General features: G+C 37.1%; 1 long non-coding RNA gene and 1 pseudogene across 1 annotated transcript in view; both read right to left on the reverse strand.

Moving 5' to 3' along the window:
• Window positions 1-732: 732 nt before the first annotated feature.
• Window positions 733-23,878, reverse strand: part of LOC127482890 (uncharacterized) — a 129,742-nt gene continuing 106,596 nt past the window's right edge. The window contains exon 3 of the long non-coding RNA XR_007908785.2: window positions 733-1,136. This is a non-coding gene — a long non-coding RNA (uncharacterized lncRNA). The remainder of the gene's footprint in view (window positions 1,137-23,878) is intronic.
• Window positions 5,207-5,327, reverse strand: LOC127483109 (U2 spliceosomal RNA; annotated as a pseudogene).

The raw sequence follows: 23,878 nt of genomic DNA on the forward strand, positions 1-23,878 counted from the left end.
CACGTCATGTGATTATGTTTAATTTATATCAAACCAATTATTTTAATAGAAATAGCCTCTTTAACAGGGTATCTTCTTATCTGTCACTTTCGCTCTCTCCCTCTCTCTTCCTTTATCTCTCTGCAAAACTATTGTTTCCTGGAATTACCTAAATGTATAAAATTTTAACAGTAATTTTTGCCTAAAATACAACTGATAAACATATAAAGGAAACTTATGTGTTGAATTTTTTAAATTTATTTTTTGTATAATTACTATATTTATGGCATATTATGGCATTTAGTCAATAAGACTAAAGTAGAATGAAAGATATTTAATCTATTCTATTTGCCCTTAGGAAACTTCTACTCAAAGTACAATCCTAAAAATTATACTCTAATACACAATTGTCCAACTGAAGGATAACCACAATCTTGTTCTTTTTTATATTCAAGCTACTACGATGTGGACAGTACTTCTTATGATCAAAATCTATTTTCTGAGGGAAATACAATGTTTCTCTTTTGCAGGTGTGAAACTGAGACAACAAAGTAGTGAGCAGTAGGGTCAAGTCCCAAAGATACATCTTCAGAACTAGAATGTACTTTGTCCTTGTCTCTGATTTATTATAGCAGAAAGTATACCAGGCTACCTTAAAGTGACGTACAGTGTATTTATTTCTACCCCTTCCTCGCACACCATTATTATGATGCCAAATTAAATATAAAAATCAACAGGAATCCAAAGCGGGGAAAGACAGCATTAGTTTTATTCACAAGGAAGAAAAGAAAATCAAGAAATTGTACCAAGCACTCTACCCCAACTTCTTCACACACAGGAAAGCTGTATGTTATCACAGACAGTCATCCAGACTCATCCGGGGGTCTTTGCTTAGCTGCCCAGGTGCCTTCTGCCATGTTCACATCTCACATCTTGTGCCAGTTAGAGCCCCAGCTGCTCAAGTTCTGATCCAGCTTCTTTCTAATGCCTCGGATGCAGCAAATGATGATCCAAGTGCTTTGGCTTCTGTCATCCATGTAGGAGACGCAGATGGAGTTCCTGTCTCCTGCCTTCAGTGTGGGCACACCCTGAATCTTCTGTCCATTCAGGAAGATAAACAGATAATGGAAGATCTTTCTCTCCTTCTCCCTCCATCACTTTGTATTTCAAGGAGACAAAAATAAATAAACGAGCATTAAATACATTATACTGATTTTTATTTACTCTAAGCTACATGACTTAAGGAGTTATATGTGATAGATTAGACTTACTTTTCTATTTGTGTCTGTTTAGCAGTGCAGCATTAGCTTAGTTTAATGTAAGATTTTCACATGTATCCTTATGGTTCCCTTACCACTCAATGTAACTGTGTTTGGAGGTCTGGAATTAAGAGGGCAATTAATGTCAAATGAGGACATAGAATGGTTCCTAATCTGATAGGACTGCTGTTTTCTCCCTGAAGAGACTAGATAATAGGTATAGACCTCTGGCCCTATACTGCATGCATACAGAGAAAAGAATATGTGAGGACACTGAAAGAAGGTGTCCTGCAAACCAAGGAAACAGTATGACTAGAAACCAACACTGCTAGCACTTTGATCTTGCACTTCCAGCCTACAGAATTCCAGTACTACGAGAAACTATGAGAAAATAAATTTATGCTTGTTAAACTGCCTATTCTGTAGTATTTAGTTATAGCAGCCACGAAATTAATGCAATGGTTAAACACAGAAGAAGTTTCCAAACTATCAGTTTCAGTTCATAACTGATCATAATGATATCATTAGGAGTCAAAGGGATCACATACACAAGACTAGTGTCTGTTAATACTAACTGATAGGCCGGCACCATGGCTCAATAGGCTAATCTTCCACCTAGCAGCACCAGCACACCGGGTTCTAGTCCTGGTCAGGGCACCGGATTCTGTCCCGGTTGCCCCTTTTCCAGGCCAGCTCTCTGCTGTGCCCCGGGAAGGCAGTGGAGGATGGCCCAAGTGCTTGGGCCCTGCACCCCATGGGAGACCAGGAGAATCACCTGGCTCCTGGCTTTGGATCAGCGCGGTGTGCCGGCCGCAGCGCGCCAGCCGTGGCAGCCATTGGAGGGTGAACCAACGGCAAAAGGAAGACTTTTCTCTCTGTCTCTCTCTCTCACACTATCCACTCTGCCTGTCAAAAAAAAAAAATACTGTTAGAATTAAAAGGAGAGAATAATCCAATATGGGGAGCAGGATACACAGCAGACTCATAGAATGGCAGATGTCCTAAATAGCACTCTGGCCTCAGAGTCAGCCCTTAAGGCATTCGGATCCAGCTAAAAACCCATGAGAGTATTTCAGGTGTGGAAAGCCATGACACTCTGGAAAAAAAAAAAAATGACCTAAATGAAAGATCTCTGCAAGTGAGATCCCAGTGGAAAGAACGGGCCATCAAAGAAGGAGGTAACTTTCTCTGAAGGGAGGAACTTCCCATTTGACTATGACCTTGTCTAAATAAGATCAGAGTTGATGAACTCAAGAGGCTTCCACAGCCTCCGCAGCTCATGACAAGAGCCTCGGGTCATTACTGATGTCATAAATAAGAGTGTCAATTGTTAAATCAACAGCAGGAGTCACTGTGCACTTACTCCGCATGTAGGATCTCTGTCCTTAATGTGTTATACTATGTGAATTAATGGTATAGCTAGTACTCAAACAGTACTTTATACTTTGTATTTCTTTGTGGGTGCAAACTGTTGAAATCTTTACTTAGTATATACTAAATGGATCATCTGTATATAAAGAGAATTGAAAATGAATCTTGATGTGAATGGAATGGGAGAGGGAGTGGGAGATATGAGGGTTGCAGGTGGGAGGGAGGTTATGGGGGGAAAAAGCTGCTATAATCCAAAAGTTGTACTTTGGAAATATATATTTATTAAATAAGTTAAAAAAATACTATGGCTACCACTAGTGTTAATAACTTCCATTTAAATACTTAACGACCCAGGGCCCAATAACTAATTTAATTTTTTAAAACACTTTACCTTCTTCATATCTATCAATACTCTATTAATTCAATTTAATTTGCTACCTGAAATGCAACATCCTTACGTCATTCCCAAGGGGAGAGGAGGAGTGTGTTTACAAAGCTTCATGCACTTTTTTATATCTGTCTAGTGACAGTGAAGAAAATGTAAAAACTTTTATTATCAGACAGAAATGATGTTTACCTGAGTATAGGAGTGACAGAGATTAATGAGAGCTGATTATTCAGAAGAAGCATCATAGAAATGGTTAACTTTTTTTTTTTAATTTTTTATTTAGGAAATATAAACTTTATTTTTTTTTTACTTTTATTTAATGAATATAAATTTCCAAAGTACAGCTTATGGATTACAATGGCTTCCCCCCCATAATGTCCCTCCCACACGCAACCCTCCCCTTTCCCACTCCTTCTACCTTTCCATTCACATCAAGATTCATTTTCGTTTCTCTTTATATACAGAAGATCAGTTTAGCATACATTAAGTAAAGATTTCAACAGTTTGCTCCCACACAGAAACATAAAGTGAAAAATACTGTTTGAGTACTCATTATAGCATTAAATCTCAATGTACAGCACACTAAGGACAAAGATCCTACATGAGGAGTAAGTGCACAGTGACTCCTGTTGTTGATTTAACAAATTGACACTCTTGTTTATGGCCTCAGTAATCACCCTAGGCTCTTGTCATGAGCTGCCAAGGCTATGGAAGCCCTCTAAGTTCACCGACTCTGATCATATTTAGACAAGGCCATGGTCAAAGTGGAAGTTCTCTCCTCCCTTCAGAGAAAGGTACCTCCTTCTTTGATGACCCATTCTTTCCACTGGGATCTCACTCACGGAGATCTTTCATTTAGGTTTTTTTTTTTCCCCCAGAGTGTCTTGGCTTTCCATGCCTGAAATACTCTCATGGGCTTTTCAGCCAGAAATAGTTAACTCTTGCAATATGAAGAAGATAAAAGTATGATGACTGATTCACAATCAGCCAGAAACATGATTGTCACCTGTGAAAAATAAAAATTATTCATTTTATCCTTTAGAAATTAATATCAATATTAATAATATAGTTGAAATAACATGCACTTTATACACATGTATAAACCTTCTTTAAAAGATTTATTTATTTATTTGAAAGGCAGAGCTTCTGAGAGAGAAGCAGAGGTAGAGAGAGTGATCCCTGCTGCATACATGGGACACCTGGAGGATGTCCAAGCTCCTAGCTTTAACCTTGCCCAGTACCAGCTGCTGAGGGCATTTGGGAAGTCAACTGGTGGATAGGTCTCTCTCTCTTTTCCCCTGCAGCTGCCTTCCCTACCAATTCTATCACTCTGATGTTCAAACAAATAAATAAATAAATAAATATTTTTAAAAGGCAAAGATACAGTACAGTGTGATAAAAGTGTCAACTGGGACTCAGAATACATTAAATATATATGTATATTTGTATTTGAGCTTTGACAAGCTGTACAGACATTCTTTATTTGACAGGCAATATGTGACAAAGGAATGACTATAGACACTATAAAATGCTTGATAAGTCCACTAGAAAAAGACTTTATTCATTTGAGCAATTACATTTACAATGTCCAATGATGAAGAGAAATGTGTGCTTTTTTTCTACATTTTCATGTTTAACTGTGATTAGAGCAAAGCAATAAAAAAACATACAAGTAGGAAATGAGGAAGTCAAATTATCATTGCTTGCAGATGAAATAATTCTATATATAAGAGAATTGAAAGACTCCATCAAGAGACTATTAGAAGCAGTAAATTAATTTAACAAAGTTGTACAATACAAAATCATAACAGAAAAGTCAATAGTGTTTTTATACATGAAGAACAGTCTTGAAGGGATAGGACATAAAAAAGAAATCCCATTCAAAATAGTTATGAATCAAATTAAATGTCTTGAGATAAATTTAATCAAGGATGGTAAAGAAATCTACAATACAATTACAGAACCCTATAGAAAAAAAAATATTGAAGGATGCACAAACACACAAAGGGAAATCCCACCCCCAATGTTCAAATATTGGCCTAAAATTCCCAAATATCCTAACAATATTGAACAATAGAGACAAAGCTGTTAGAGTAAAACAGTTTCCTCTGATTTTAAAGTTGTTTTTAATTAGTTGATGACAATGCTATTCTCATGGTTGTCAGTGATGCGCTAAGTCAGTTTAGAGAATAGATTAGAAGTAATGTTAGTAATGTGGACTTTGTAAAGTAATATAAATAAGGCTAACATTTGTAGGACTAATTTTACACTTATTAAACTGATAAGAACAGATACTACACTTGGTCTTAGCCAACAGGCTGAGAAGCGATAATTTTACACTTATAATTAGAAATGGTGCATAGAATAGAATGTAACTGACTTGCGTAAGTGTAACTGAGCAAAACATCCATCAGAACTTAGAAAAGCACAATATTAATTTATTATATTTAACATAGTGTGAAGAAACTCTGCTTATTCGTGGTGTTTCAGTTTACTTTTCCCATCTAAAAAGCAGAACGTCATTTTTAGCTATTGTAATTTTACTATAAGGATTTGGAGACAAATTTTTTTTTAAATATTTATTTATTTATTTGAAAGTCAGAGTTACACAGAGAGAGAAGGAGAGGCAGAAAGAGAGAGAGGTCTTCCATCCGCTGGTTCACTCCCCAGTTGGCTGCAAGGCCGGAGCTATGCTGAACCGAAGCCAGGAGCCTCTTCTGGGTCTCTCACGCAGGTGCAGGGGCCCAAGGATTTGGGCCATTTTCTACTGCTTTCCTAGGCCACAGCAGAGAGCTGGATTGGAAAAGGAGCGGCTAGGACTTGAACCAGTGCCCATATGGGATGCCGGCACTGCAGGTGGCGGCTTTATCCACTATGCCACAGTGCTGGCCCCAAGATAGGGATTTAAAAACAATCTAATCTTAATCTTAGTTCCCTCATATTAAAGTCAACATCTACAAAAAAAAAAAAAAATGAAAACTACAACTGTTACTTTCAAAATAAAACAAACTAAGAAATTTAATTCATGTTAAGCAATATGGAGAGGAACACTATAGATGTTTAGCAAATTAAAAGTACTGTTACGAAAAGTAGATTCTAATCAAAACAACAGCATTCCCAAAGTAGGGAAGAAACCAATCTTTAATTTGTCTTCATATACATCATATAAGAATATCTTCAAGGTTAAACTTTGATGGTTCTCAGAATTATTTCAATGTTTTTTTTTAACTTTTATTTAGTAAATATAAATCTCCAAAGTACAGTTTATGGATTATAGTGGCTCCCCCCGCATAACTTACCTCCCAATCGCACCCCTCCCATCTCCTGCTCCCTCTCCCATTCCATTCACATCAAGATTCATTTTCAATTATCTTTATATACAGAAGATCAGTTTAGTATATATTAAGTAAAGATTCCATTACTTTGCACCAAAACAGAACATAAAGTGTAAAATACTGTTTGAGTACTAGTTATAGCTTTAATTCACATTGGACAACACGTTAAGGACAGAGATCCCACATGAGGAGTAAGTACACAGGGACTCCTCTTGTTGACTTAACAATTTTACACTCTTGTTTATGGCATCAGTAATCTCCCTAGGCTCTAGTCATGAGTTACCAAGGCTATGGAAGCCTCTTGAGTTCACTGACTTCGATCTTATTCAGACAAGCTCATAGTCAAAGTGGAAGATCTCTCCTCCCTTCAGAGAAAGATACCACCTTCTTTGATGGCCTTGTTCTTTCCACTGGGATCTCACTCGCAGAGATCTTTCATTTAGGTCCTTCTTTTTTTTTTTTTTTCCCCCCCCAGAGTGTCTTGGCTTTCCATGCCTAAAATATTCTCATGGGCTCTTCAGCCAGATCCGAATGCCTTAAGGGCTGATTCTCAGGCCATAGTGTTGTTTAGGACATTTGCCATTCTATGAGTCTGCTGTGTAAACTGCTTCCCATGTTGGATCATTCTCTCCCTTTTTTATTCTATCAGTTAGTATTAGCAGACACTAGTCTTGTTTGTGTGATCCCTTTGACTCTTAGACCTATCAGTGTGATCTATTGTGAACTGAAATTGATCACTTGAGAGATCAATTTCAATGTTTTTAAAAGCCATTTATATTTCTACTTTTCCTCAATATAAATATTTGTGATTGCTAAATTTTTATTTGCTTTATAAGATTCTCTTTTTTATCCAGAAATAAAGATTGAAACTATATTTCATCTACAAAAAAGATAGACTGTAATACCTCATTGGGTTTGCATCACATGTATTGAAAGTCTTGTTATTAGAGACTGAAACATTTAATAACTTGTATTATATCTCTAAACTAATCAATAAAATCTAAATAAGCTTACATCAGGTACAGCACAACAAAAAACATGCCTATAATTTACTGAGCATCAACACATTTAGACATATCCAATAGTCTCTATTTGATAATTTATGCTATAACAGTTACAGGATAAAAACTGCTTTGTATCCAATTTAAAAACATGAATGTTCCTCTTTATACCCTGGAGCTTAAAAACAATTTACAGAAGTAGGCCAGTATGAAGTATTGCCACAATAAACTCTTATTTTACTTCCCTTTTTTAGCAAAAATTAGGAAAACATTGCAATGTTGTTGAGTCATAAAATGTGTTCACAATAAAAAAATGCAAGCTATCAGGCTTACTTAATTTCTACTGGCCTTATCATTATTCAGAAACCTCCTTAAAGTCTTTCATATACTTGAAAGCAATTTGTTCTGAAAAAATATCAAAGTTGTAAAAGATTTTTTTTGAAAAATGCTCCATTATGGACAAAGTCATCCCTCATAAAGAAAAGCATAAGAAAGTTCTTTTACTATTTCCCTATAAAATTTTGATTTAAAAATAATTTTCTATGAAAAACTTTAATTTCAACACATATGCTGTGACAATAAACAATATCTTTTTAAAACAACAGTTGCTTTTATTTGAGATCATTAGCTCATGATCAATTGTAAGGGTCAAATTTGTGTTGAAAAATGAAATATACTTCAATAAAATCACTGTGCTTTCTACTATTCAAAATGCACAGTTGTCAAAACACCAAACACCAAAACTTACTTAATATAATTTTGTTCAAATTTTCTATTTTAAATACTAATATTCATAATGATATATATAAATAATTTATTGTAATTTGTACAGGCTATAATAGTGGTAATGAGTGGAAATGACAATAAATAGATTTAAAAATGTCAGATTTAAAAATTATTTTAATCTTAATAAAATTTTATTTTTTCCAAAAAGGCACATTAATATTCTATATATTTATTTTCTTTAACTTTTAGTTTCATTTTTTATTGAAAGGCTGAAAGAGAGAATGAGAGTTAAGGAGAGAGACTGACATGAGGAATAGAGAGAGTTGACTTGTGGAGTAGAGAGAATGCTCATCTGCTGTTTCACTCCCCAAATTGTCACAACATCCAGGACTGGCCCTGGTCAAAGCTAGGGGCAACAGATTCAATCTGGATAACTTATGTGAGTGGCAGGGACCCGGCTACTTGGGCCATCACTCACTACCTCCTAGGGAGTTCATTAGTGAGAAGTTAGAACTGAGAGAAGTGCTGGGACTGGAACCCAGGTTCGCCAATAAGGGATATGAGCCTTCCAAGCAGGGTCTTAACCACTACACCAGATGCCTACTCCTGTACACTTTTTTTCCTAGTTAATCAGTCCTTATGGATTTCAACAAATTTGTAGAAAATATAAAGAGACTAATCACCTGGTATTCTTTTTTTAAGATTTATTTATTTTACTTGAGAGTCAGAGTTACAGAGAGGAGAGGCTGAGAGAGGGAGAGAGAGAGTGAAGTCTTCCATGCGATGGTTCACTCCCCAATTGGCTGCAATGGCCAGAACTGCACGGATCCGAAGCCAGGAGCCAGGAGCTTCTTCTAGGCCTCCCATGTGGGTGCAGGGGCCCAAGGACTTGGGCCATCTTCTAGTGTTTTCCCAGGCCATAGCAGAGAACTGGATAGGAAGTGGAGCAGCCAGGACCAGAATCAGTACCCATATGGGATGCCAGTGCTTCAGGCCAGGGTGTTAGTTAACCCGCTGCACCACAGTGCCGGCCCCTGGTGTTCTTTAAAGAAGGATTTTTCCCAAATACAGGGTATTTGGCACTGATAATGCTTTGCAAATTTATTACATCAGAAGCTATTTTTGAATTTCCTGGATAACAAAGTAATATGACAGAACTTTTCTAACAACTAAGATTAAAGTGGAGAATATATATTATAAGGATATCCAAACTGTGTCAACAGGTGTGAAAAATTATCCAGTGTAATGGCATATGACTTCTCTGGTTGCAAGGATTAAAGGAAGAATGGCCAACTTTGAATTACCTCTGGCTTCTCCAGAATTTCTTGGGTTTCTGTTTCTTTATCAAGGGTTAAGAGAAGAAGCTCACCATGAATACGACAAATTTCCTTTAGATTTTATAGTTCCATAATTGAGGGAAGCCTGAGAGACCCACGACTCCTACCTCACTGTCGTTAGCTGCCTTGAATACACCAGTACTAACTTCAGTGTGTCCTTTGTTCTGGTTCACATCATCCAATAAAAAGATACCTAAGGGCCCTGGTGACTTCTAAATTCTCACAATATCCTCTGTTTATGGAACGGGTGGGGAACCTTTTTCTGACAAGGGCTAGTAGATATCTATAACATCATCCACAAGTCATGTAGTAAAATTATCGTTTAAAAATTAACCTGCTATAGATATACTGAGCTTCAAGTACCACATGTGGTTGCCTTGCCAGTGTAAGACCCAGTGATTTTGCAAACCTTATAGAACCCTCAATTAGGAGTCTACCACTCAAAATTTATAGTTATATATTCTCTGTTTCAATGCTTCTCAACAATCTTTGTTTGTTTGTTTGTTTGTTTTAACATACCTTATAAGGGGGAAACAAACCACTACATACAACATTGGCATCCCATGTTGGAATGCCAGTTTGAGTCCTTAGTTACTTGGCATCCAATCCAGCTTCTTGCTAATGAGCCTGGGAAGACAGTGGAAGATGGTACACATTCTTGTTTTCCTGTCACCCATGTGGGAAACCCAGGTGATGTTTCTGGTTCCTGAATTCATCCTGGCTCAGACCTGGTTGTTGCCACCATTTAGGGGATAGATCACCAGGTGAAAGATCTTTTTTCTCTGTCTCTCCTTTACTCTTGGTTGCCCTGCCTTTCAAAGCAATCAATCAGCATTTCTTTAGAAAGATTTATTTATTTATTTGAAAGGCAGACTTACGGATAGGGAGAGGCAGAGGCAGAGGCAGAGAGAGAGGTCTTTCATCCACTCCATCACTCCCCAAATGGCTGCAATGGTTAGAACTGGGCTGATGCACAACCAGGAGCCAGGAGCTTCTTCGTGGTCTCCCACATGGGTACAGGAGCCCAGGCACTTGGGCTATCTTCTACTGCTTTCTCAGTCCATAGAAGAGAGCTGGATTAGAAGTGGAACTGCTGAGTCTTGAAGCTGCAGCCATATGGGATGCTGACACTGCAGACTATGCCATAGTGCTGGCCCCCTCAATTAGCATTTTTAAAAAGTTGCCTTTTCATTCTTAATTTTATAATTTGTCTTCATTTATTGTTCAGAATACCTCTATAAACAAATTTTAATTCTTCAATAATTTTGTTACCTTAATGAACAGTTCATGAAAGAAAAGTAAAATGCACCTTTTTTTGTAAGGTTTATTTATTTGAAAGAGTTACACAGAGAGAGAAGGAGAGGCAGAGAGAGAGAGAGAGGTCTTCCATCTGCTGGCTCATTCCACAGTTTGCCGCAAAGGCTGGAGCTATGCCGATCCGAAGGCAAGAGCCAGTAGCTTTTTTCAGGTCTCCCATGCAGGTGCAGGGCCAGGGACTCAGGTCATCCTTTACTGCTTTCCCTGGCCATAGCAGAGAGCTGGATGGGAAGTGGAACAGCCAGGACTTGAACTGGCGCCCATACGGGATGCTGGCAGGCCTCACCCACTAGGACATAGCGTCGGCCAAAAAATGCATTTAGTTTCCCTATATTCACAAATTTTCAAATTAGTTGATTTCTTTTGCATATTCTAAAATGGTCCAATATGTTCTGTCTTATTAATAAAATTAGCAATGTATACTTTTCATATACTTGGTGTATTCTAATCTATTGCTCTTTAATTTTTTTGATTTCTAAATTGACCAGTATTTGGTCAACGGTAAACTATTAAATGAACTTCTTCTCTAATAGTCACTTTTTTATGGAGTAGGTTTATTGGAAAAGAGTGTACGGTTTGGACTGAATACAGAGTATCACTTGGCTTACTGAATTGGCTTTGGTTCTAGATGAGCCCAGAAGCATACTCTTTGTATCATTTGTTTTAATCCGTGTGCAGATGTCAAAGTAGGGAAATACAAAAATGCAACATAGCATGATACCTCCAAAAACACAAGAGGACTCTATAATTAGATCCTGATGAGGGAAATCTATGAAATGCCAGAATAATGATTGTAAGGAAACTGAAAGTGATGCAAGAGAATTCAGACAGGTAATAAATAAATGATAAAATCAATGAGTGATGTGAATTAAAATGAAAAACTGACTCAGGAGATAAAAATCACTAAGAGGAATCAAACGGAAATTTTGGATGGGTGCTAGAATTGTGGAGCAGTGTGGTAAGCTGGCTTCTGCAAGTCCTAACTGCTCCATTTCCAATCCAGCTCTTTGCTAATGCACCTGAGAAAATAGAAGATGGCCCATGTGGGCCGGCGCCGCGGCTCACTAGGCTAATCCTCCGCCTAGCGGTGCCGGCACACCGGGTTCTAGTCCCGGTCGGGGCGCCGGATTCTGTCCCGGTTGCCCCTCTTCTAGGCCAGCCCTCTGCTGTGGCCAGGGAGTGCAGTGGAGGATGGCCCAAGTCCTTGGGCCCTGCACCCCATGGGAGACCAGGAGAAGCACCTGGTTCCTGCCTTCGGATAGGTGGGGTGCGCCAGCCGCAGAGCACTGGCCGCGGCGGCCATTGGAGGGTGAACCAACGGCAAAGGAAGACCTTTCTCTCTGTCTCTCTCTCTCACTGTCCACTCTGCCTGTCAAAAAAAAAAAAAAAAAAAAAAAAAAAAAAAAAAGAAGATGGCCCATGTGCATGGACCTCTGGCTCCTAGACTCCAGCAGATGGAAAACCTCTCTCTCTCTCTCTCTGTCTCTCTGTCTCTCTCTCTCCCCCTCTGTGTGTGTGTGTGTGTGTGTGTGTATGTACTTTCTTCTTTATTTCTGAACTCTACCTTTCAAATAAATAAATAATCTTAAAAAAGAAAATTGCGAGGTGAAATCTTAGATTGGTGAGAAAAAATGTGATTGACAGTCTTAACATCAAAATAGACCAAAGGAAATAATTATTTATTTATTTATTTATTTGACAGGCAGAGTGGACAGTGAGAGAGAGAGACAGAGAGAAAGGTCTTCCTTTGTCATTGGTTCACCCTCCAATGGCCGCCGCGGCCAGTGCTCTGCGGCTGGCGCACCCCACCTATCCGAAGGCAGGAACCAGGTGCTTCTCCTGGTCTCCCATGGGGTGCAGGGCCCAAGGACTTGGGCCATCCTCCACTGCACTCCCTGGCCACAGCAGAGAGCTGGACTGGAAGAGGGGCAACCGGGACAGAATCTGGTGCCCCAACCAGGACTAGAACCCGGTGTGCTGGCGCTGCAAGGCGGAGGATTAGCCTACTGAGCTGCAGTGCCAGCCGGAAATAATTCTTGACCTGTATGACAAGACTTCTGAAATAGCTGAATCAGACAAAAATAAAAGCAAAATAATTAAAAAGAATTAAGAATATCTATATGAAATTGAGATACAGTTAAATGACCAAATAATTGTAAAATTCTTCGACATACATAAGATACCAATAATAAATTCAGAAAATATATACAATCTAAATAGATCATAGAAAAGAGATTGATACAGTAATTAAACTTCTTCCATCCAGGAAAAGTTCAGGGACTGATGACTTTACTACTGAATTCTACAAAACATTTAGAAAGGAATTGGAGTAATCCAATACTTTTGTTTTCTATTTTTATTTTATTTTATTTTTGACAGGCAGAGTGGACAGTGAGAGAGAGAGAGAAACAGAGAGAAAAGTCTTCCTTTTCCGCTGGTTCATCCCCCAATGGCCGCTGAGGCCAGCACGCTGATCTGAAGCCAGGAGCCATGTGCTTCTCTTGGTCCCCCATGCAGGCGCAGGACCCAAGCACTTGGGCCATCCTCCACTGCACTCCCTGGCCACAGCAGAGAGCTGGCCTGAAAGAGGGGCAACTTGGACAGAATCTGGCACCCCGACCGGGACTAGACCCCGGGGTGCTGTCGCTGCAGTCAGAGGATTAGCCTATTGAGCGGTGGTGCTGGCCCCAATACTTTTCAATTATTCCAAAATACTGTATAGGATGGAACTCTACCAAATGGTTTTATGAAACCAGCATCAGTCTGATACCAAAACCAAAAAAGACACAATGTGTAAAGAAGTCTACAGACCAATATTCCTGATAAACTTATATGCAATAACTCTCAAAAATACCAGCAAACTGAATCAAAAACCAAATCAAAAAGGTTGTAAATTATGATAAAAACCTTCAACAATGAACTATGCAAGAAACACACTTCTAAATTATAAAAGCTTTATATGACGGACAAACAATCAATTTCATACTAAATGGGGAAAAGCTGAAAACATTTCCCCTCATGTTTCAAACTAGACAAGAATGTCCACTTTAATTACTCTTATTCAGTATCATAAAGGAAGTTTTGGGAAGAGCAATTAGGAAAAATATCTAAAGGGCATCAAAACTGGAAAGAAAGAAGTCAAAATATCCACATTGGCTGATGAGATGATATTAAATGTGGAAAAGCCTACAAACTACACCGAAAAGCTGGCTGAACTGATGCATAGTCTATGCCACAAAGCAAGTCTCAGCAAATCAAAAAAAAAATTGAAATTGAAATCATTCCATGCACCTTCTCTGAACACAATGGTATAAAGCTAGAAATCAACAACTCAAAAATCTCTAGAATATATGTAAACATATGGAAACTGAACAACAGGCTACTGAATGAACAATGGGCCATCGGAAAAAGCAAAAGAGTAATCAAAAAAATTATGGAAACACTATATTAAAGAAGAAATCTTTTTAAAGTTTAACTAAACTGTGGAAAACATTAAGGTCATATAGTCAGTAATATATCCACTTAAGTTTTTGTAAAAGCAAAAACCAAAGTGTTCACTCTTTACTGTAATACAGAAAATATGTGTGTGTTCTCACACACTGATGTGTAAAATGAGGGAACTAGTAGGAGGAGACTCATTGAAGTGAAGAGTTTGCAGCTGGAACTAGGCTGGCTTGCTTTTAATTACAGACCATCTGTATTTGGAAGGAAAGCCCATTGGAAACTTAACTGCTGTAACATGGTACAGATAGTCGGGAAGTTTTGAATCCTGTAAGAGCATTTAAAGCCCATATTTGTTGGTCAGTGAGTTGATGAATCACAATATAGACATTTTACAGCCATTTTTATGTAGTTGAAAGAACTCTTAATGCCAATGCATAATGACTAAGGTTTTCCATTTGGATATTTTTAGGGGGGTGTTAAAAAGGGAGAATTCTTTTTTGTTTGTTTGTTTGTTTCATTTTACCCATGTTAATTACACTGCTTGATAATGTTACCCTTACTCCTTTAAAAAAATTAAAAATATATTAAAAGGGGAATTCTAATGCCACAGGCTCTCCAGAGGCTATCTTACTCTAGTCTCTGCACTTACAACCCTGAATAAACCATTTCTTTATAATGACTAATTAGGCCTATTAGCTACTGATCCCGTGGGAGGGCAAGGGACAAGCCGTTAGTTTAATTGCTACTACACCCTTTACTAGATCTGTAAACAGAATTTCCTAAATTAATTGTGTTCTCTGTTTCATCTATTTTGTGATAAAAGTGCTAAGAGACAGAGACTTGTATAAACTAAAAAGAGCAGAATACATGTGACAGGAAAAAAAAGCAGAAAGAGAATATTGGAAATAGCTATACTAAAAAAAAATTGCAAAGAAATAATAATTCATAAAGAGGACTCCAGGAAATTTTTCTCTGCATGGTACTTAATTTACTCAGAAAAAGTGATGAAATGTAAAAGTATTTATGAAATTTCATTTTTTCAATGTATTCACTTTCTAATGCACTCTGGAATCTCCTGTTCCTTATTTGAATATTTTTAATCACTTTTGTTAATCTAAAATTATTTATTTAATTTTTTATTTTTTTGGACAGGCAGAGTGGACAGTGAGAAAGAGACAGAGAGAAAGGTCTTCCTTTTCCGTTGGTTCACCCCCCAATGGCCGCTGCGGCCGGTGTGCTGAGGCGCTGATCAGAAGCCAGGAGCCAGGTGCTTCTCCTGGTCTCCCATGCAGGTGCAGGGCCCAAGCACTTGGGCCATCCTCCACTGCCTTCCCGGGCCACAGCAGAGAGCTGGCCTGGAAGAGGGGCAACCGGGACAGAATCCAGCGCCCCAACCGGGACTGGAACCCGAAGTGCTGGTGCCGCAGGTGGAGGATTAGCCTGTTGAGCCGCAGCGCCGTCCTAAAATTATTTCTTTAAAAAAAAATTGTTTGTTAAAATGAAAGGCAGTAACAGAGAGAAGGAGAGACAGAGACTTCCCATTTGCTGTTGTACTCCTCAAATGGCTGCTGGGCCAGGCCTAAGCAAGGACCTGAAACTTCTTCAAGTCTTCCACATGAGTTTACAGCACCAGCCCCTAAAATGGATTTTTTAAAGAAAAAAATAGATTCCAATAATTTTTCCTTTCGTTTATCCCATCTTTCTTGAACGAGTTTGTATAATAATTCTAATATCTGGCCCTCTATATAATACACAATAGAATACGAATTTACCCCATAAATTGAGAAAGATAGCCTTCTATCATTGTAAAAAAGCTATGATGAGAAAGCATTTGGGATAATTGCCACATAAACATTTATTCTTCGTGATTTTATAAATTCACTAATTTCTTTGTGAAGTTCAATTTCCTACTTTGTAAAAAGCTGAAAATATTAACAACCATGTAATAGGGTTGCTGTGAATACCATAGATAATAGCAATTGTGAAACACCTCCTACAGGGTCTGAAACAGTTAATGCCACAAAATAGCACATTGTCATTGTCATAACTGAAAAATTGATGGTATTTAAAAAAGAGCAGATAAATTTCAACTTAATTTATGTAAATTTTATCAAATCCTCTTAGTAATTAATGGACCTTGCACTTATTAGGAATCAGAAGGCATTTTAGGGACCAATGTTGTGGTACAATGTGTTAAACTACTGTTTGTGACACAAACTTCCTGTATCAGAATGTCCGTTCAAATCCCAGCAGTGCCACTTCCAAACCAGCATACAGTAATACTACTGACTTTCATGTTAATTTTGTATCATTAAAATTAGTTAATTTATTGATTTTGAAAGTTTTTCATGAAATCTTTAGGGTTTCCTACATATGGGACCATCTTATCTAAAAATAGGGGTCATTTGACATTCTCCTTTCCAATGTGCATGCCATCTATTTTTTGTTTTGGTAAATCTCTCTGGCTAGGACTTCCATGTTGAAGAGAACTGTGAAAAAAGGCATCCTTGTCTTATTACAATCTTAACGGAAAAGCTTTCAGGTTTTTCCATATTCAGTGTGATGTTAGCTGTATATTTTGTCACATATGATCTTTATTATTTTGAAACATGTTCCTTAAGTACCTGTTCTGTTGAGATATTTATCATGAAGGAATGTTTGCCTGTTATCATTTTTTTATCTTTGTTTGCATCTGTTGAGATAATCATACTTTTGTCATTCCTTTGGTTAATGTGATATATTGCATTTCTTAATTTTTTTTGTTGAACTATCATTACATCCTGGCATGATCCTCACCTCACCATGTTCAATGATCTTTTTAATGTGTTCTTTAAATAGTTTCGTTAGTGTTTTTGAAGACTTTTGCATCTATAGTCATCAAAGATATTGGTCTGTAAGTTTGTTTTCCTGGTATACCTACCTAGTTTTGACATCAGCATGATGTGGGTCTCTTAGCATATGTTGTGAGGAATTCCTGCTTCTATGATTTTTGAATAATTTGTAAAGGGTTGGTATTGATTGTTATTCAAATGTTTGGTAGATTTAAGCAGTGAAGTCATTAAGTTTTGGGCTTTTCATTAATGGAATACTTCATTACTGTTTCAGTTTTCTCAGTCACTATTGTTCTATTCACATTTTCTTAGTTGTTTTGTCCAAAAGAAAATCAGTAGCATTTCTTTTTTTTTTTAAGATTTATTTATTTGTTTTAAGGCAGATTTACAGAGAGGCAGAGGTAGAGAGACAGAGAGGAGAGAGAGAGAGAGAAAGAGAGAGAGAGAGAATCTTCCATCCACGGGTTCACCCTCAGATGGCCATAATGGCCCAGAGCTATGCTGATCCAAAACTAGGAGCCAGGAGCTTCCCTGCAGTCTCCCACGCAGGTGCAGAGGCCCAATGACTTCAGCCATCTTCCATCGCTTTCTCAGGCCAGAGCAGAGAGCTGGATTGGAAGTGGAGCATCTGGGTCTCCAACCGGCACCTATATGCGATGCTAGAACTGCAGGTGGAGACTTTACCAGCTATGTCACAGTGCCGGCCCTGAGTAGCATTTCTATACACCATCAAAAGTATTCGAAAACATAAAGAAATCCCATTACAATAGCTATAAAATAAAATATACTATCAAGAAAGTGAAAGATCTGTACACTGGAAACTATGAAATATTAATGAAAGAAATTGATGATAACATAAATAAGTTCAATAATAGTCTGGTTCATGGATTCAAAGACCTGATCTTGTTAAAATGTCCATACTACCAATGTGATTTAGGGGTTCAATAAAATCACTACCAAAATTCTAGTGACATTTTTCAGTAAGAACAAGCAAAAGAAAATGTTAAAATTAGTGTGAAACAACAAAATATCCCCAATATAAAAAAAAAGAACAAAAATAACAAAGCTGGAAGTATCACAATACTGGACTTAAAATATACTATGCAGCTATACTGAAAATAGAATAAAATAGTAAAAAAAAAAGTTTGCTACTGGCATATAACAATGCACATTAGCTAATGGTTTTTTGACACAGGTACCAAGACTGAAATTGTGAGAAGAGTAGTCTCTAGCATAAATTGTAGTAAGAAACACTGTATCTATATACAGAAGAATGAAGTCAGACCTCTGTCTTTCATTGTGTACTAAAATAAATTCAGAATTGATCAAATATCTAATATAAAATGGAAAATTATGAAAATACTAGAGGAAAAACTTCAAGATGTCAGTATAAACAATGATTTTTCACATAACAACCTAAAACACAGGGAATAAAAGAAAAGAAATCATTAATTTTTTTTCATAACAAGATGACTCTTGTTGCAAAAAATAATCAATGTGTGAAAAGAGAAACTGGGCCAGCGCCACAGCTCACTAGGTTAATCCTCCGCCTTGCGGCGCCGGCACACCGGGTTCTAGTCCCGGTCAGGGCACCGGATTCTGTTCCGGTTGCCCCTCTTCCAGTCCAGCTCTCCGCTGTGGCCCAGGAGTGCAGTGGAGGATGGCCCAAGTCCTTGGGCCCTGCACCCCATGGGAAACCAGGAGAAGCACCTGTCTCCTGCCGTTGGATCAGCACAGCTCCGGCTGTTGCAGCCATTTCGAGGGTGAACCAATGGAAAGAAGACTTTCTCTTCTTTTTTTTTTTAACTTTTATTTAATGAATATAAATTTCCAAAGTACAGCTTATGGATTACAGTGGCTTTCCCCCTCCAATAACTTCCCTCCCATCCGTAACCCTCCCCTTTCATGCCCTCTCTCCCCTTTCATTCACATCAAGATTCATTTTCGATTCTCTTTATATACAAAAGGTCAGTTTAGTATACATTAAGAAAATATTTCAACAGTTTGCACTCACACAGAAACACAAAGTGAAAAATACTGTTTAAGTACTCGTTATAGCATTAAATCACATGTACCGCACATTAAGGACAGAGATCCTACATGAGGAGTAAGTGCACAGTGACTCCTGTTGTTGACTTTACAAATTGACACTCCTGTTTATGACATCAGTAATCTCCCTATGCTCCAGTCATGAGTTTCCAAGGCAATGGAGGCCTTTTGAGTTCACCGACTCTTATCTTATTTAGACAAGGTCATAGTCAAAGTGGAGGTTCTCTCCTCCCTTCAGAGAAAGGTACCTCCTTCTTTGAAGACCTGTTTTTTTCCACTGATCACACACACGGAGATCTTTCATTTAGGTCATTTTTTTTTTTTTTTTGACAGAGTGTCTTGGCTTTCCATGCCCAAAATACTCTCATTGGCTTTTCAGCCAGATCCGAATGCCTTAAGGGCTGAATCTGAGGCCAGAGTGCTGTTTAGGACATCTGCCATTTTATGAGTCTGCTGTGTATCTCGGAAGGAAGACTTTCTCTCTGTCTCTCTCTCTCTCTCACTGTCTGTAACTCTACCTGTCAAATAAATAAACAAAAAATTATATGTAATTGTATATGCCAGTTAAAACTTTAAGGAAAAGGAAATGCTATATGTCTTAATAGTTTGCATCGTTCATTCACTTACAACTGTCACCAAACCATCTCATAAAAACTTTTGTTTCTCTTCTCATGGAGAGAAAATGTACTTATTAATGCATTAGAATAAATATACTCAAGGTATATTAGTGCTTAAAAATGATACACTTAAATGTTTTAAGTAAATTGACAAGGTAGTTCAAAATATCAACTGAGTTAACACTAACTAGGAGTTTATTTTCACATAGAACTACTGGAAATTTTTTTTAAACTTTTATTTAATGAATATAAATTTCCAAAGTATGATTTATGGATTACAATGACTTCCCCCACATACCGTCCCTCCCACCCACAACCCTCCCCTTTCCCACTCCCTCTCACCTTCCATTCACATCAAGATTCATTTTCGATTATCTTAATATACAGAAGATCAGCTTAGTATACATTAAGTAAGGATTTCAACAGTTTGCTCCCACACAGAAACATAAAGTGAAAAATAATAGATGATTTTTTTTAAATGATGATGAAATCAGATCAGACCTATTGTCATGTTTAATCCCAGTGAGAGTCAAGTTGGGAGTTGATAATTTCTTTTTTTTTTTTTTTTTTTTTACAGAGGATCAGTTTAGTATACATTAAGTAAGGATTTCAACAGTTTGCACCCCCATAGAAACACAAAGTGAAATATATTGTTTGAGTACTCGTTATAGCATTAAATCTCAATGTACAGCACATTAAGGCTAGAGATCCTACATGAGGAGTAAGTGCACAGTGACTCCTGTTGTTGACTTTACAAATTGGCACTCCTGTCTATGGCATCAGTAGTCTCCCTATGCTCCAGTCATGAGTTTCCAAGGCTATGGAAGCCCTCTGAGTTTTCCGATTCTTATCTTGTTTAGACAAGGTCATAGTCAAAGTGGAGGTTCTCTCCCCCCTTCAGAGAAAGGCACCTCCTTCTTTGAAGACCTGTTCTTTCCACTTGGTTCTCACTCGCAGAGATCTTTTGCCAGAGTGTCTTGTCTTTCCATGCCTGAAATACTCTCATGGGCTTTTCAGCCAGATCCAAATGCCTTTAGGGCTGATTCTGAGGCCAGAGTGCTATTTAGGACATCTGCCATTCTATGAGTCTGCTGAGTATCTCACTTCCCATGTTGGATCACTCTCCCCTTTATTTATTCCATCGGTTAGTGTTAGCAGGTACTAGACTTGTTTATGTGCTCCCTTTGACTCTTAGTCCTTTCATTATGATCAATTGTGAACTGAAATTGATCACTTGGACTGGTGAGATGGCATTGGTACATGCCACCTTGATGGGATTGAATTGGAATCCCCTGGTATGTTTTTAACTCTACCATATAGGGCAAGTCAGCTTGAGCATGTCCCAAATTATACATCTCTTCCCTCTCTTATTCCCACTCTTATGTTTAACAGGGATCACATTTCAGTTAATTTTTAACACTTAAGAATAACTGTGTATTAATACGTCCTATAAATAAGTCACTTTCATGAGGCAATAAAATTACACCATTATTTTTTCTATTTTCTGAATATCTTTAGAATAATTTTTAGGATTTAATTTAAAGTTTTATGAGCTGAATATGCAATTTAGCCTTATTATTTAGTTAAATTGTTTTCTTTTATTAAACTATTATATTCTAACTCAATCATTCCCTTAGTCAGCAAACTTAACTCAAAATTGGTTATCAAGTTCTCAAAAACTAATTTAACTTTCAAAAGATAAACATTCTCCATGGCAAAGAGACTTTAAAATATGTGCCAGGCCCCTGTGAACGACTCTGAAAGACCCAGAAACCTTTTGAACAGTGTCAGTTTACTTAGGAACTATTTATTTTCTTATATTCTCACATTTCTCTATTCTCTCTACTATGTGTTTTAAATTATTTTATCGAGAAATCTTATATATTCCTCGGAGTCACTACCAAGTGAAGGGAGTTTTCTTATCCTTTGTTTACTTTTAAAATTAAACTTTACGGGTTTTCTTAAGCATAATAAATCCATTCAAATGAACAAAGTTATACTTTATATTTTTGGAAAAACATGCATATTTCAAAACAAGAATAAAGTATTTTGGAAGGAACAGAGTAAATTTTATTAACTTTGATTGTTTGCTTGCTTTTCCGTTTCTTTTGTTAATCTTCTTATCAATTCCCAGGAAATAAACCGTTATTTCAATTGACCTTTTCTTATAGCTTTTTAAACCAGAAATATTTATTTTATGATTTCAGGATGTTATGAGTTCTACTAGACAAATAAAATAGACATAATTTTATGCCTTATTTTACATTATTCTGTTGTAGAGAAAAGAAAAAAAAAGGAAATACAGCTATTGTTGATGCTGATTATAATCCTGAAGGAAATAAAGAGCAGCTTGCTTAAAATGAATGCAATCATCCCAGAAATCCTCATGATCAAGGAAGGAATCTAACTAATCTTTCAGAAGAGAATGAACATGACCAAGTCCTCAAAACTACAGAATCTAAAAATTACTATAGACTTTGGAAGATCACCATTGTGGATTTATCACAGGGAACTGCTGAAGGGAAGTGAACTGGTGGGATTATGGAGCAATAAGAAGAATGCTAACAACACAGGACCCTGCAGAAAAGCAAATACTGAAGATTCAGTACGATATTTAATAACATTCAGTACTCTAACAACATCTAATAAAATTGCTATCAACTTAAAGAAACCCATAGAGGGAGGAAGCAAAAACAATTCACTTTACTTTGAATCTTTTAAGTTCAAGATATTATTCAGACGTGTGATAATACCCATACATACATATATTTTACATGAGTGTGTGTTTATGGAAAGGCAGATAAAAATGCGTACATATATAAACACACATTCTAATGACTCGATGATAGAGTCTAATAAACACTGATTTGAAAGCAATTAAAAGGTAAAATTATAGCATTCTACTATATATCTGTTGCCTTGATGGAAAATATAAAATATTTGTATCGTGGTGTACACACGGATAATGCAATAAATTTTGATTACCATTGCAAATTTTTACACGAAGAAATCTTTTCAATTCTGCATAGTTCAACTCTTAATTCTATGTATGACTCAAATTGATATCTTGCATGGCATTTCTTTGAAACTAGCATCAATGAAAAAAAATCAATACCTCATTTGATAATAAATCAATAGGAGTCTCCTAGAGACAAGTAGAACTTGTCTCCATGAGATATACATTAATATCTACTAACTCCTCAAATAGTAGCATAGTCTCTGACAAGACAAGAATTTCATTTTAAGAATAAAAAAGAGAAATAGGAATAAAGTAACCAAATGAATTTTTTTTTTACAGGCAGAGTGGACAGTGAGAGAGAGAGAGAGACAGAAAGGTCTTTCTTTGCTGTTGGTTCACCCCCCACAATGGCCGCTGCGGCGGGCGCATCGTGCTGATCTGAAGCCAGGAGCCAGGTGCTTCTCCTGGTCTCCCATGGGGTGCAGGGCCCAAGCACTTGGGCCATCCTCCAAAGCACTCTGGGGCCACAGCGGAGATCTGGCCTGGAAGAGGGGCAACTGGGACAGAATTCGGAGTCCTGACGTGAACTAGAACCTGGTGTGCTGAAGCCGCAGGTGGAGGATTAACCTATTGAGCTGTGGAGCCAGCCATGAATGTGCTTTTGAGAAATAAATACTAGAATAAAGGTACTACTTTCCCAGATAATAAAAAAGGGAAAGTAATGCATCATTCTATAATAGCACTTTCAAATAAATAGACCCTGAAATACATTTATCTTGTATTTGTAAAATAATAGCATCATTATGGTCTTAAAATTTACATTTGATGCAACAATATCACTCAGATATATATAAAAAAGAAATAAAAAACATACATCTACAAAAGAGTATATGAATATTCATTGTATGTTATTAATAATAACCAGAAAGGAGAAATAATTTAAATATCCATAAATTGTTATATCCACATAAAATATTATTAAATCATAAATAGAAATGAGAAAATGGTGCACGCTATAACATAGATAAATGTTGAAAACAGTAAACTAAAAGCATCAATTCAGGCACAAAATATAACAAATTGTATTACTTCCTGTCTATGAGGTATTCAGAATGGACAGGATTATACAAACAAAAAGCAGAATAGCAGTTTATTACCATTGGGGTAGGTAGAGGAATGAGAGAAACTGCTAATTTGTATTAGGCTTTCTTTTTGAGTGAGGAGAATATACCATAATTACAATGCTGCTGGAGGCACAGCAGTGT

Source organism: Oryctolagus cuniculus, chromosome 4, assembly GCF_964237555.1.
Source record: "Oryctolagus cuniculus chromosome 4, mOryCun1.1, whole genome shotgun sequence".
NCBI lineage: Eukaryota > Metazoa > Chordata > Mammalia > Lagomorpha > Leporidae > Oryctolagus > Oryctolagus cuniculus.